Below are 11,813 nucleotides of genomic sequence, written 5' to 3'. Positions count from 1 at the left end.
ACTCAAACCGGGGATAAGTTGACTCAAACAGAGTTTTTCCAGGGTTGAGTCGACCTATGACTCGACCTATTCATACCCGTGGCTACATGGTTCAAATGGAAATAGGCATTGAGTCGATGCAACATGTGGATGAGTCGACTCATTTAGTTTTCCTAAGATTGAGTCGACTTGTGACTCGACCTATTCAGACCCGAGAGTTATGCTCTAAGTAATGAGTCGACTCACAGCTCTTAAACTCTCAAAAATGAGTTTGAGATGTATTTTGACCAATTTAACCAATCTATTATGAACCTAGGGTATTAATGATGATCAAGTGCATAACTCATATATGTAACAAAGGGAAAAGCAGCCCATAGAGTGTTGTGAGGAAACATATCAGCATAGTCTTTCTTCAGCAACCCTTGGGAGATCTTTAAGTGTGTGGTCATAAAAGTTGGCCAATCATGCATGCCTATCACTCCAGTACTACACATCCTTGAGGAGATTATGCAATAAGGTATGATTACGCCCATGCATGAGGGAAGGTTTCCTTCTGATCCATGAAAACTTAAAGATGATGACTGTGTATTTAATAATGAATGGCTTCTTGTTTGAGTAGGTTGCCGTCCTCTAGGTTTTGGTGTGCTTGAACCTTAAACTCTCTAACTTCCTTGAAAAACTTATCAAGTTTAGCTTGGCGTTGAGAGCGAAACTCGACGAACTCCTTAGAACGGACTTGTTCACTCTTCAACTCCTTCTTGCAATCCCTCAACTGGTCTTAAAGCGTATCAAGTTGGTCCTTATAACTTAACTCCATCTTGCTAGATTGATATTAAGACTCTATGAGTTGTTTCTTCTTGGCAGAGAAACCCTCATTGGTTCCTGTAAGACCCCAATTTTGACCCTAAGACCCCTCATGCAATTTCATCATATGCATTAGCATTGGGATCATACCTTGGCATCCTCCTTACCCCTCTTTCATTGGGTTTGTTTTGGGAGAGATCACCAAAAACTATGTGATTGTATCACACTTGTATATTATCATTTTACTAACCAAAATACCAAAAATATATCCTTGTATTTGCCTAACTCTTTTGTAGGTAGGGCATGATCACCATTGATCTATCAAGTTCATATCTAGGGTTTAAGATCCTCATGACAAAAAGCACAACCATGAATTGATCCAAGAATTGTTATGAGAATCATATATTAGTTCCATTTATTACTACATGTTATATTGATCAAGTTTTCTTCAAGAGTTTGGAGGTGATTTGCCTTGGAAACCCTAGTTTGACTGGGTATCTTGAGTAACTTCTCCAACAAGATATCTCACCAATTGATCAAATTTCTCAAGGGACACTTCAAAATTCATCATATTATGCATATATGATCTACCATGAGCCAAAGAAGTCCAAAGAATTGAAGGATAGCAAGTTGGTTGATGGTGGTTGGCCAGATGAATTCATCTGATCAAAACTGGGTCTCCCTAGACCCTATCTCCTACAATTTTCACCATATGAAAATGATTCCAAGCGCAAAGTTACTCTAAATGACATTCTAAACAACTTTCATGTTGAGACCTAGAGCTAGTTTTTCTTGGAAAATCATTTTCTATGTTGAAACATTATAGGTCATTTTGTCTAAACCCTAATTTGAAAATCAACTTCCCAAGGCCATAACTTGCTCAATTTTAATAGATTAAATATTTCCAAGTTGCACAATCAAATTCAAGATATCTACTTAAAATTTTATGTTTGGAGTGAAAGAAAATTCAACTTTTATGAGCATGTGATATGAGGTTACATTATAGGTCATTTTTGACCTATACCATTGAACAAGTGATTTTTCCAAACTTCAAAAATGCATAACTCTATCATTCTAAATCCAAATGACATGAAATTTGTAACCATTTTGAAGGTCTTTGAAATATCTACAACTTTTATGAAGACATGTTTTTCATTTGAAGCCCACATAAAAAGTTAAGCAAGGTGGAATGTTGAGGTATATGGCTTGACACTTAGAAAAAATTTCAACATGTTGAAATTTCCAAACTTCCACCTCAAAATTTTCCATGTTCCAAGCTCCATTTGAAAAAGTGTTGAACATGAAACTTGTTCCCCTTGATCCAAGCTTTCCAAAGAACCCAAGTTCATGCATTTTGGACAAAGATTGCTAAGTCTGTGCATGGCTTTAACAAGGCTGCATCATTGGAAAGAATCAATTGCACAAACTTCAGTTTACAATGCCTTGCCATTCAAGCTTCATTCAGACCTCAATTGGGATCATTTTGGACCTTATTGCATTGCATCATGGGTCTGTACATGCCCATGCACTCGGGCCATCCACATTTCCAATTTTGGATAGATTTTGAAGTGTGCAAATATCATTCCATTTGGCTATAAATAGAAGGCTTCTGAGCTCATTTGAATCACACTTTGCGCGCCAGCTTTACCCCCCATTGAAACCCTCTCATTCTAAAGGAAAACCTGAGAAATTTTAATTTGAAATTTGAGTTTGAATCTCAACTGTTGGAGATTCAAGAACTCCAGGATCCAAAGCCTTGCAACCTCTCTAATCACTTCCTGCTAGCTTCTCAAGTGTGATCAGATCGTGTTTGGAGCAAGCAACATCAAGAACTGCATAACATTGAAGGTAATTTTCAAAAAACTTCATCTCTTCGATTCTCACTCAATTCTACTCAATTCTCTTGGATCTTTGGTTATCTGAAGTCCTACCAATGTAGGCAAGAAGATTGAGTTGCTTAGAGGTTAAATCGAAGCAACTCAGTTGACACACCTGAAAGTTCAACTCCTCATATCTTTTTATATATGTGGAGTTAGTTAAAATTAAGGTCAGATTCGTGCTCTATGCCATTTTTTTCTTTCATATCAAATGTTTTAATCTCACGCGTTGGTTCTGATTACCATCCCTGCAGCGCATTGACTAGTGTCCATTGTGGAACGCACGCTGAGGACCACTTGATATGCCACCTCAATTGATGAGGGAGATCAAGTGGTCCACGTTTTTTTGCTATTTTCTGATTTTCATTTTAATCCTTTTATTTTCATTAATTCATATTAATTTTAATATTGATCCAAAAATTATGAGTGTTTCACCAAAAAAATTCAAATAATTTCCTCTTTCATATTTTGAATTAAAATTATTTTTTGGATCATTATTAATATTTTTCACAATTTAATTGATTTTGTGATTATTTTTAATTGTTTAAAAATACTTTTAAGTCTTTAAAAATTCTGAAATATTTTCTCCAAGGTCCTTTGACCTTGTTTGACCTATGATAAATCTCATGGCCATTTCTTTGGTGTTTTTATGAGGTTTTAGGAATTTGACAAACCATATTTAATTTAAATTCCTTATTTTAGTATTTTTAATTTGAATAAATGCCAATTAATTGTGTTGACCAATTGTGATGACTTGTTTGAGTTTGACTCTTGTTGTTGGGCCTTGGTCAAGGTTGAATTGACTTTGTCAAGTTAATATCATTGGATTTAGGGGATTGATGGAATGTACAATCCATCTCCCAAAATGCATGAATGATATTAATTTGGTAAAAGTCCTCCTTTGACCAATTTGAGTTTTGATCTATTCCCCTCCATCTTCACCTATTTCCCCTTCTTTATGCATTCATCTCATTTGGCCTATGATATCTCAAAGTCCTAAGGCTAGTTGATTGAAAAATCAACATAAGTATGGATGAGATTAGGCCATCTCTTTTGCATATTCTTTTTGTGTGTGGTATGTTTCATGAGCATAGTCCATTATACTATGTCTCTAACATGCATTAACACCAAAATTCTATTGCCCGACCTCAAATAGTTGTAACTTTTATATAAGTCCAATTACGATTGCTTAACATAGCGCTAAATTTTTGACACAAAAGGCATAGCGTTCTAGTTAATGAGATTGTAAGTCTCTCCTCTTTCATGGTATTGCATGGAAACTTGGCCTTTTTTCCTTCCTTTGGAAGATGTCTTGGCTCAAGGATCCATGCTTGTGATAAGTGGGTTGAGCGTTCTCCAAAGAATGACTTAAAAATGAAAAGCAAAAGCAAAACAATGCTAACTTCTAACTCATTAACAACTAACTTTTAATTTCAAGCTATTTACTTTAATGTCATTTAATTTTAGTCTTTATTCATTTGTCATTATTCATACCATTCTAATTGTTTATGTTGAATGCAATTTTCATTTTGTCCATTTGGACCATATTGTGTGATATATCTTGTTTGTGTATACTTTGCTTGTTTGTGTGGTCTTTGACCATTAATGTACATAATAACAACAAAAATCCTTAAAACAATTGTGTGGACTGTTGGCTTGATCTTGGACAATTGGACTTAGAATTTAGGCAACATTCCTATGCTAAAGGACTTGGCCAATGCCAACTTTTTGCGAAACCAAGTGCCTGCACTTTGAAACTTCATCTGATACATCATTCAAGATCCATTTGAGTTCATCTGCAGCATGATCCTTATGAAGTTGTTATTTTGAACCTGTGACTTGTGGAATTCATCTGCTACATGGGCAAATTTGAAGAAGATCATGGAGTGGATAAAGCTTGGATGTGGCTATCTTTATTTGATGCCTTTGCTCTTCAAGATTGATATAATTGTGCATTTGTGTGTTGCTTGATTTTAAATGTCCAAGGGAATCTGGGTTTCTATTCACATTCTTGTATATTGGATTGCTACCCATTGGTCAGATCTTTTCGACCCTTAACTTTTAATTTTGCTCATAGGGTTAGTCTCTTCATCTTCTCCCCATTTCTTAAATTTCAAAATCTCTCCCTCCTTTTTTTAAAATCTTCTTTGATTGAACTTATTTTGTTCAAAACTTTGACCACTTTGTAAAAAGATAGAAACTTTGGCCTTATGCCATTGCATTTTCAAACTTCTTTTCTTAAATCAAATTTGTAAATAAACTTAACTATACTTGACTTAAAACTTTCAAAAAGCCAAAAAGAACTAACTCATTCAAACCATTTTTAGGCCTTTGTGCCTTTCAAACTTAAATTTTGTTAAAAGAAATGCATCCCCTTTGAAATTTGTATCACGAACTACGAGGTTTTGATCTCTCATTTTTATATTGGTACGTAGGCACAAGTCTGAAAGGTCTTGTCAAACAAAAAAATATAATTAATGAATTCTTTTCTCATCCCCCCATTCTATTTATTTGTAAACATCATTTTTGTACCAAATACATATGCACACAAAAAGGGCTCCCTAGGAGTACCTAGGACACTTTGGGTGCTAACACCTTCCCTCTGTGTAACCAACCCCCTTACCTGTAATCTCTGATATTTTATTAGTTTTGATTTGAAAACTTCTTACTTTTTTGGGTTTTGTTCGTACTTTTTCCCTTTTCCCTTGGAAACAATAAAAGCGCAGTGGCGACTCTTGTTATTTGATGTCTAGCTTATCCATATCTTGATGATCATGAATTTACCGCTAAAGTTCCTTTAAGAACTTCACCCACTTTCCTTCTCTTTTTCTTCTCTACTTGAACCTCTTCAACCGCTTTGAATGCATACTCCCTCTTTTGATTGAGGTTGAACTTCAAGTTTTCCTTCTCTAGTGTGAGATTACCAAGGTCATATTGGAGATCAACATTCTCCTTATCTAAAAAATTGATAGTCTCTTTGAGCTTATCCACTTTAGAGACAGAAATGACAGGAAGTCTAGTAGGCTTGAGATTCATAGATGGTTCTCATGGATACAATAACTTGATAGTCTTGACTCTAGCTCTGACCCATTATGTATATAACCCCAATGCAATACAATTCTGTTTAACAAGTTCCTTCTTCCCAATATGATAAATCTTGCCCCAAGCATGGAGTATTCTCTTAAGTATCTTAGAATCATCAACCCCTTCACCTATAAGAAATTCTTCCAACTGCTTGTCTTCAGGCTTCTTTTTTAACAGATAACCCAACTGACGAGTGAAAGAACATGATTGTAGTTTATTAATCCCCCTTTTGCACCAATAAGAGGAACATTATGGAAATCACCACAAATAAAAATAGGTTCAACCCCATCATAATCATGGTTGTACCATACTATATTTTCAGCATTCAAAGACATCAACCTCTGAGACCACTTTAGTGCTCCCACATTGTCGGCAAAAGGTCCTTTTCTTGGAAAGTGAGTCAAGATCCACTTTTAAATTAAAATAATACATCAATTAATCATTCCACCCTTCTTATGGTTCCTCCAATGGAAGGAGAAAAAGACATCATCTAGGAGAGTGGGCACTGGATTTCTAGAGATGAAGGTGGTGATAACAGCTTTGTCAATGAAGCCATCAATGTTTGGGAAGAGCACCAAACCATAGATAAAGAGAGATAAGACGACATAGAAAGAATCCCAACTTCCACTATTAGCAAATAAAATGGCTTTCCCCACGAGGAACTTTAAAGAAAACCATATGGTGTTACCCTTGGTACGAAGATTGGATTCAACCACATCCCTCTTGAGATGAAGGGCTTGAGCAATCATAACATATTTTAGAAAACCATATGTACTCATATAAGGAACTTGACCTCTGACAGGGATACAAGGGATATGGGCAAACTCCTCTAGATTAGGAGCTAAAAGGAAATCTTGGAAAGTGAAGCAATGCAAAGTGGGGTCGTAGAACTGAGCGAAAGTAAGAATAAATATGGTATCTTCTTTTGTCAATAGAACACCCAACAAGTTACCATATGCCTTCTTAAAGGCATATATGTGATCACCAATCAAAAAATCTCCAAGCTTCTTCACCTCATCAAGCTTAGAATCCCTGAGTTTTTACTGATATGTGTTTCTTCAGTCAGACTTCTCCATAACTGAATGATCTACTATGAATAACAGACCGAGGATTCCCTGAAAAATTCACATGCTAAAATCAATTTTGATATTATGTAATGGCAATGCAATCATCATGGATTCAAAGGTTTGACATGTTCTGGATAATCTGTAAACACTGCTCAGTGTAGGTTCAAAAGTCTAACATTACACGAGAACAAAGGTATGTAGGGTCTTGGTTTCTTGCAAAAACCTGTTACCACGAAAAATCTCTAAAGGATGCTGAAAGCATAGTTAGTGACAGAGTCCTGTGAATTTAGGGGTTGTACCCCATCAAGGGATGAAGAGGTGTTTTGAGGCAAATAAGAGTGAGAAAAACACAAGTCAAGGGTTGAAGTCGACAGGAGAACGTGTTTGGTCGACAGGCCATTCTGTCGATTGAGGTGAAGGCTGAGACTTAAAGAATTTTTCTTTTATGCCAAAGGCGTAGAAGACAGCGTCATCCTAGCATCTGGGCGGGAGAAATTTGAAATTTAAATAGCCAGCGGGTACAAGAAGAATAAAGAGCGCCAGAATCTGGAGCAGTTGGCAAGACGTGAGAGCAGCGGTTTGGCAGATCGTGTGACACATCTGCTGGTTTCTAGGAGTTTTAGCTTATGATCAGTTCCTTTAGTTTAGTATAAATAGAATGTCCCACGAGGGGCTTAGGGTGTTCACTTTGTACTAAAAATCACTTGTAAGAAAACTTCCCATTCCCAGCGCGAGGAAGCAAGAGTTTTTTGAGAGTGCTATGTACGTGAATCACCACATTTATTTCAATGCAACTTCCTTACTTTTCAATTGTTCCCGTTGAACATTTTATCTTAATTTCATTTACTTTTGAGTTATCATTTTACGTTGTTGTTTACACTGTCGACACTGATTCTATTACGATAATAGAGTTTACCAAAAGTGTGTTCGTCGTATACCTCTTTTGAATACTATAGCTCTGTCGGTCACGGGTCACCTATAGGTTGTAGCATTGTCTAAACCGTTCGTGTGGAAAACCCTACGCTTGTTCGACACTTTTTTAGGAGCCGTTCCTCACAAAGTTATTTCGTCGAGTTGGACAAGCCTCACTTGCACTAGCACATGTCCTAGGATCAACTGGTCGATCCTGCAAGTAACCCTTTGTTTTAAGGCCTAGGGAGGACCAGCAGTTGTTTACCAATTTCCACAGTAAACAAAACCCAATATCCCCTCACAGGTATGTACTAGTCTTCAAAGGAAACCCTAAAAAGGTCCCTAGAGTCATGGAACTAAATTGAGATACCATTCCCTGGGACAAATGACTCGTCGGACAATGATTCTCCCAAAAGGATCTACTCTAGGTGTGACATCTTGTGTCAACCATGACCGAGGACTAAATCCAAATAGGTCAATGCGACTCTAGACACATATTATCCTGTGTTTATGCTCAAGTTGGGGTATAAAGCTTTTCACTCATGTAACATAGTCCCAACCCAACAGAGAGTATATAACAGAATATCCATAATATAAAGAATATGAATATTTAAAGCAATAAATAATGTGATAAATAACATAAAAATAAATCAAGTAAAGCATAAATATAAACACCCAAACAAACAAGGAAATAAAAAAACTAGGCTCGACTCTTTCTTGCAAGAGCAAGGACTCCCTAATAGAGTCACCAGTTGTCGCGCCGCGAAAAATACCTGAGCGTATTGCACGCTCGAAGATACAACAGAGTCACCACTAAACTTTATTTATTCCAAAAGGAAAGGGAAAATATCAATAAAATCCAGGGGGAAGAGAAACAGGTAAGGAATTCGGTTATGCAAGGGGAATGTATCAGCACTCCTCACATCTAATGTACTTAACAAGAACCATTTTGATTTTTATTTGCTCGAATAGGTGTTACTATCTAAAGATTACTTTCGAATGAAAAAAAGGTTTAATAATTAACGTGCTCGCCAAGGATACAAACCCTCATGCCTACGTATCCTCGTAGTACAATAAGGAAATCAAAGCTCCGTAGTTTATGGTAGAAAATAAGTGTATGTTGGTTGTTTTTATGGAAAAATTATAATCGTTGTTTTTATGGAACAATCGACATCAAGTGCATCACTATTTTCAGAGACAAATCCACCCTTGCAAGGATCAGCGCAAGGGGGCAACATGAGGAATAATACTCAGAACAAAACCATGCCGCTGTCGAACACTTCAGTAGCGGTGTTGAGACAACAAATGGACGATAGTAACCATGAATTGGTTAACATGTTGACCAACCAGATGGGCACAGTGTTTAATCCAGTAATACAAGAATCTGCTGAAACAAATAGGCATGTGGCGAATCAATTGACACACTTGTGCAATTTTCTGGGGGCACCGGCTCGACAGATAGCACAAGTGATTAGACCGACTGTTCCTGTGCAGATGGAGATAGGGGCAGTGGAGGAGGAGACAGTCCATGAAGGACAAATCATTAGACCCCTTCAAAATCAAGGCGTCGAATCAGGAGTCATGGGACGTAACTAGATGGTAATGGTTAATCGACACCAGGATGTTGATCAAATTGTCGATCAACATCGACAAGAAGACTTAGCAGTGGAAAATAATTTGACAACTATTGTCGAAAGGATTGTGGTTAGAAATGGCATGGGTGCTACATCGTAAAGGCCATTGTACGCCTCCCAGTTAGCTGAGTTTATTCTCCAAGCCGAGGCGCTCAGGGGGATGAAAGTGCCTAAGTACACTAAATTTGGGGGAGAGTCTGGTGAATCGATGTCGCAACCTGAAAAATGAAATGCGTAAAAAAACAACCGGCGAAGAAAGATAGGAGAGTCGCCACCGTGCGTTATTTATCCCAAATGAGGGAAAGGAAACGCTCGAAGTAAACCTAGAAAAAGGAAAGGACAAGACAGGGTCTCGCAACCAAATCTTGGGTTCGGGAGTCGATTATGCGAAGGGAAGGTATTAGCACCCCTACGCATCCGTAGTACTCTACGGGATCCACTTTTGTAGTTCTTGTCTAAAGGGTGTGGGTTTATCTAATGTGTTATTTACTAAAAAAAAGGGTCAAAAGAAAATGACTCGCACGGATGTCGCATCCACTGCATATGTATCTCATCTGAATACGAGAATCAGAGTCTTCGTAGCTCGGCTACCTAGGGGTTAAGGGTAATTGTGCTCGCTAAGACATCGCGTCTTATGCCTACGTATCTCATCTGGAATGAGAATCAGAGCAAGCCGTAGTTCGGCTAACTACGGGGTTATGGATTGGGTTTTGGACGAACGACGTTACTACGCAATCTACCGGATGCTCGACCTTTGGAGACTTACTCGCCTGTAGTAGAAGGAGTTAACGTGTTCTTAGGAGAAGAAAAATCAATGAATTTGTTTGCGTTTTAGGAACGCTCAGGCAAAAGGGAAATCCTAGACGAAGGAACCTGCATAAAGTAAACACACAAAACATTGCCTCCTATCGAGGTCTTTCAGCTAAGAAAGCGGTAAAAATACGGGAAAATGTAAAAGTACCACACGGATAAAGATCCGAAGTAACAGTAATTAACGGAACAAGGAAACCCTGAGATCCTCCCAAGCTAACACCATCAAAGAAAGTGAGTCAGTACAGGTAATCGAAATGAAACCTCCAGGCGGTATCCCATAAATAAAGTGGAACACCAGGAAAACCATCTCTGCAAGAGTCATATGAGCCCTCACAAAACAAAACTCAACAAACAGGTTAGAGAAACAAAATAGGGTAAGCAAGAGTTTCCCCCAAATCAAAATGTAACCACATGAATCATGCCATTAAAATTCACAAAAAGCTCACAAAAAGCAACCAAGGGTAGGAGGCCTAAACCTCTTGTCAAACACATGCATCAAAAGGGTATCAAATTCACCCATAATACCTCATACATTTAGAGCATTCAAATTAAAGGCATAAAGATGATGGATATAGGGCAAACCTGATTGGAGAGATCGGTTGAAATCAAATGGCACGGCTGGATTTGCAAACCAATGTTAGGGTTTGCTTGAGCTGAAAGTGTGTGAGTCAGAATGAACCTTTTAGAGTTGCCTGGAGGTTGCTGCAGATTAATTCTCACTTTCTCTGTCTAGGTTTCTCTCCAGGTTTTATCCAGGGTTTTGTTCCAAGGAAACCTCGGAGTGTTTTGCTTCTCTTCCTTTTTCTGTCTGTTCTCCCTCTTTTATAGCCTGATTTTCATGGCTTTGTGGGCTCAAATGAGAGATCCAAGTCTGAGATTTTTCTTTTATTTATTTATTTATTTATTTATTATTTAATTTTTTGTTGTTGCATAACACGTGGGCTTCGCCTAGCGAGCATGACAGCTCATGAATAAACCTTTGCTCCTTCAAGATTAACGTTTTGATTGACGAATAGACCCCTGTTGGAAGTAACTCAAGTCTTTCCTTTGTGTTGACTGATCATCTAAATAGAACCCACAAAGTGTCCTGGATGATGTTCAAGCTTCTTGGAGCTAATCCCGATTGACATGATGAAATGCAATGTATCTAACGTTAAATGACCTAAAAATGAATGCGTGAATAAGGAGGGCAAATTTTGGGGTGTTACAATCGACAATAGAGCATGTTGCCAGATACTTAACAGAGTCAGGAGATCTAGCTCATAATGAATGTTTGAGAGTAAAAAACTTCCCCTCCTCTTTGACTAAGGCTACCTTCACATGGTTTACTTTGTTGACCCCAAATTCAATCGATTCGTGGGCCAAATTAGAAAAGAAGTTCCATGAACAGTTTTACGAAGGACACTCCATAATTAGTTTGGCAGAATTCTCTAGTATCAAGAGAAGGTTTGCTGAAAGCATCGACGATTATCTGTATCGTTTTAGGTCCTTAAAGGCTAGGTGTTTTACGCAAGTGCCAGAACATGAACTAGTTCAAATGGCCCCAAGAGGGTTAGATTATTCCATTAGGAAGAAAATAGATCCAACTTTTGTGAAAAGTATGTCACAATTGGCTGATAGAGTCCGACATCTAGAACGGCTAA

The sequence above is a fragment of the Lathyrus oleraceus genome, chromosome 4 (assembly GCF_024323335.1).
Source record: "Lathyrus oleraceus cultivar Zhongwan6 chromosome 4, CAAS_Psat_ZW6_1.0, whole genome shotgun sequence".
Lineage (NCBI taxonomy): Eukaryota > Viridiplantae > Streptophyta > Magnoliopsida > Fabales > Fabaceae > Lathyrus > Lathyrus oleraceus.
This window is presented reverse-complemented; position numbering follows the sequence as displayed.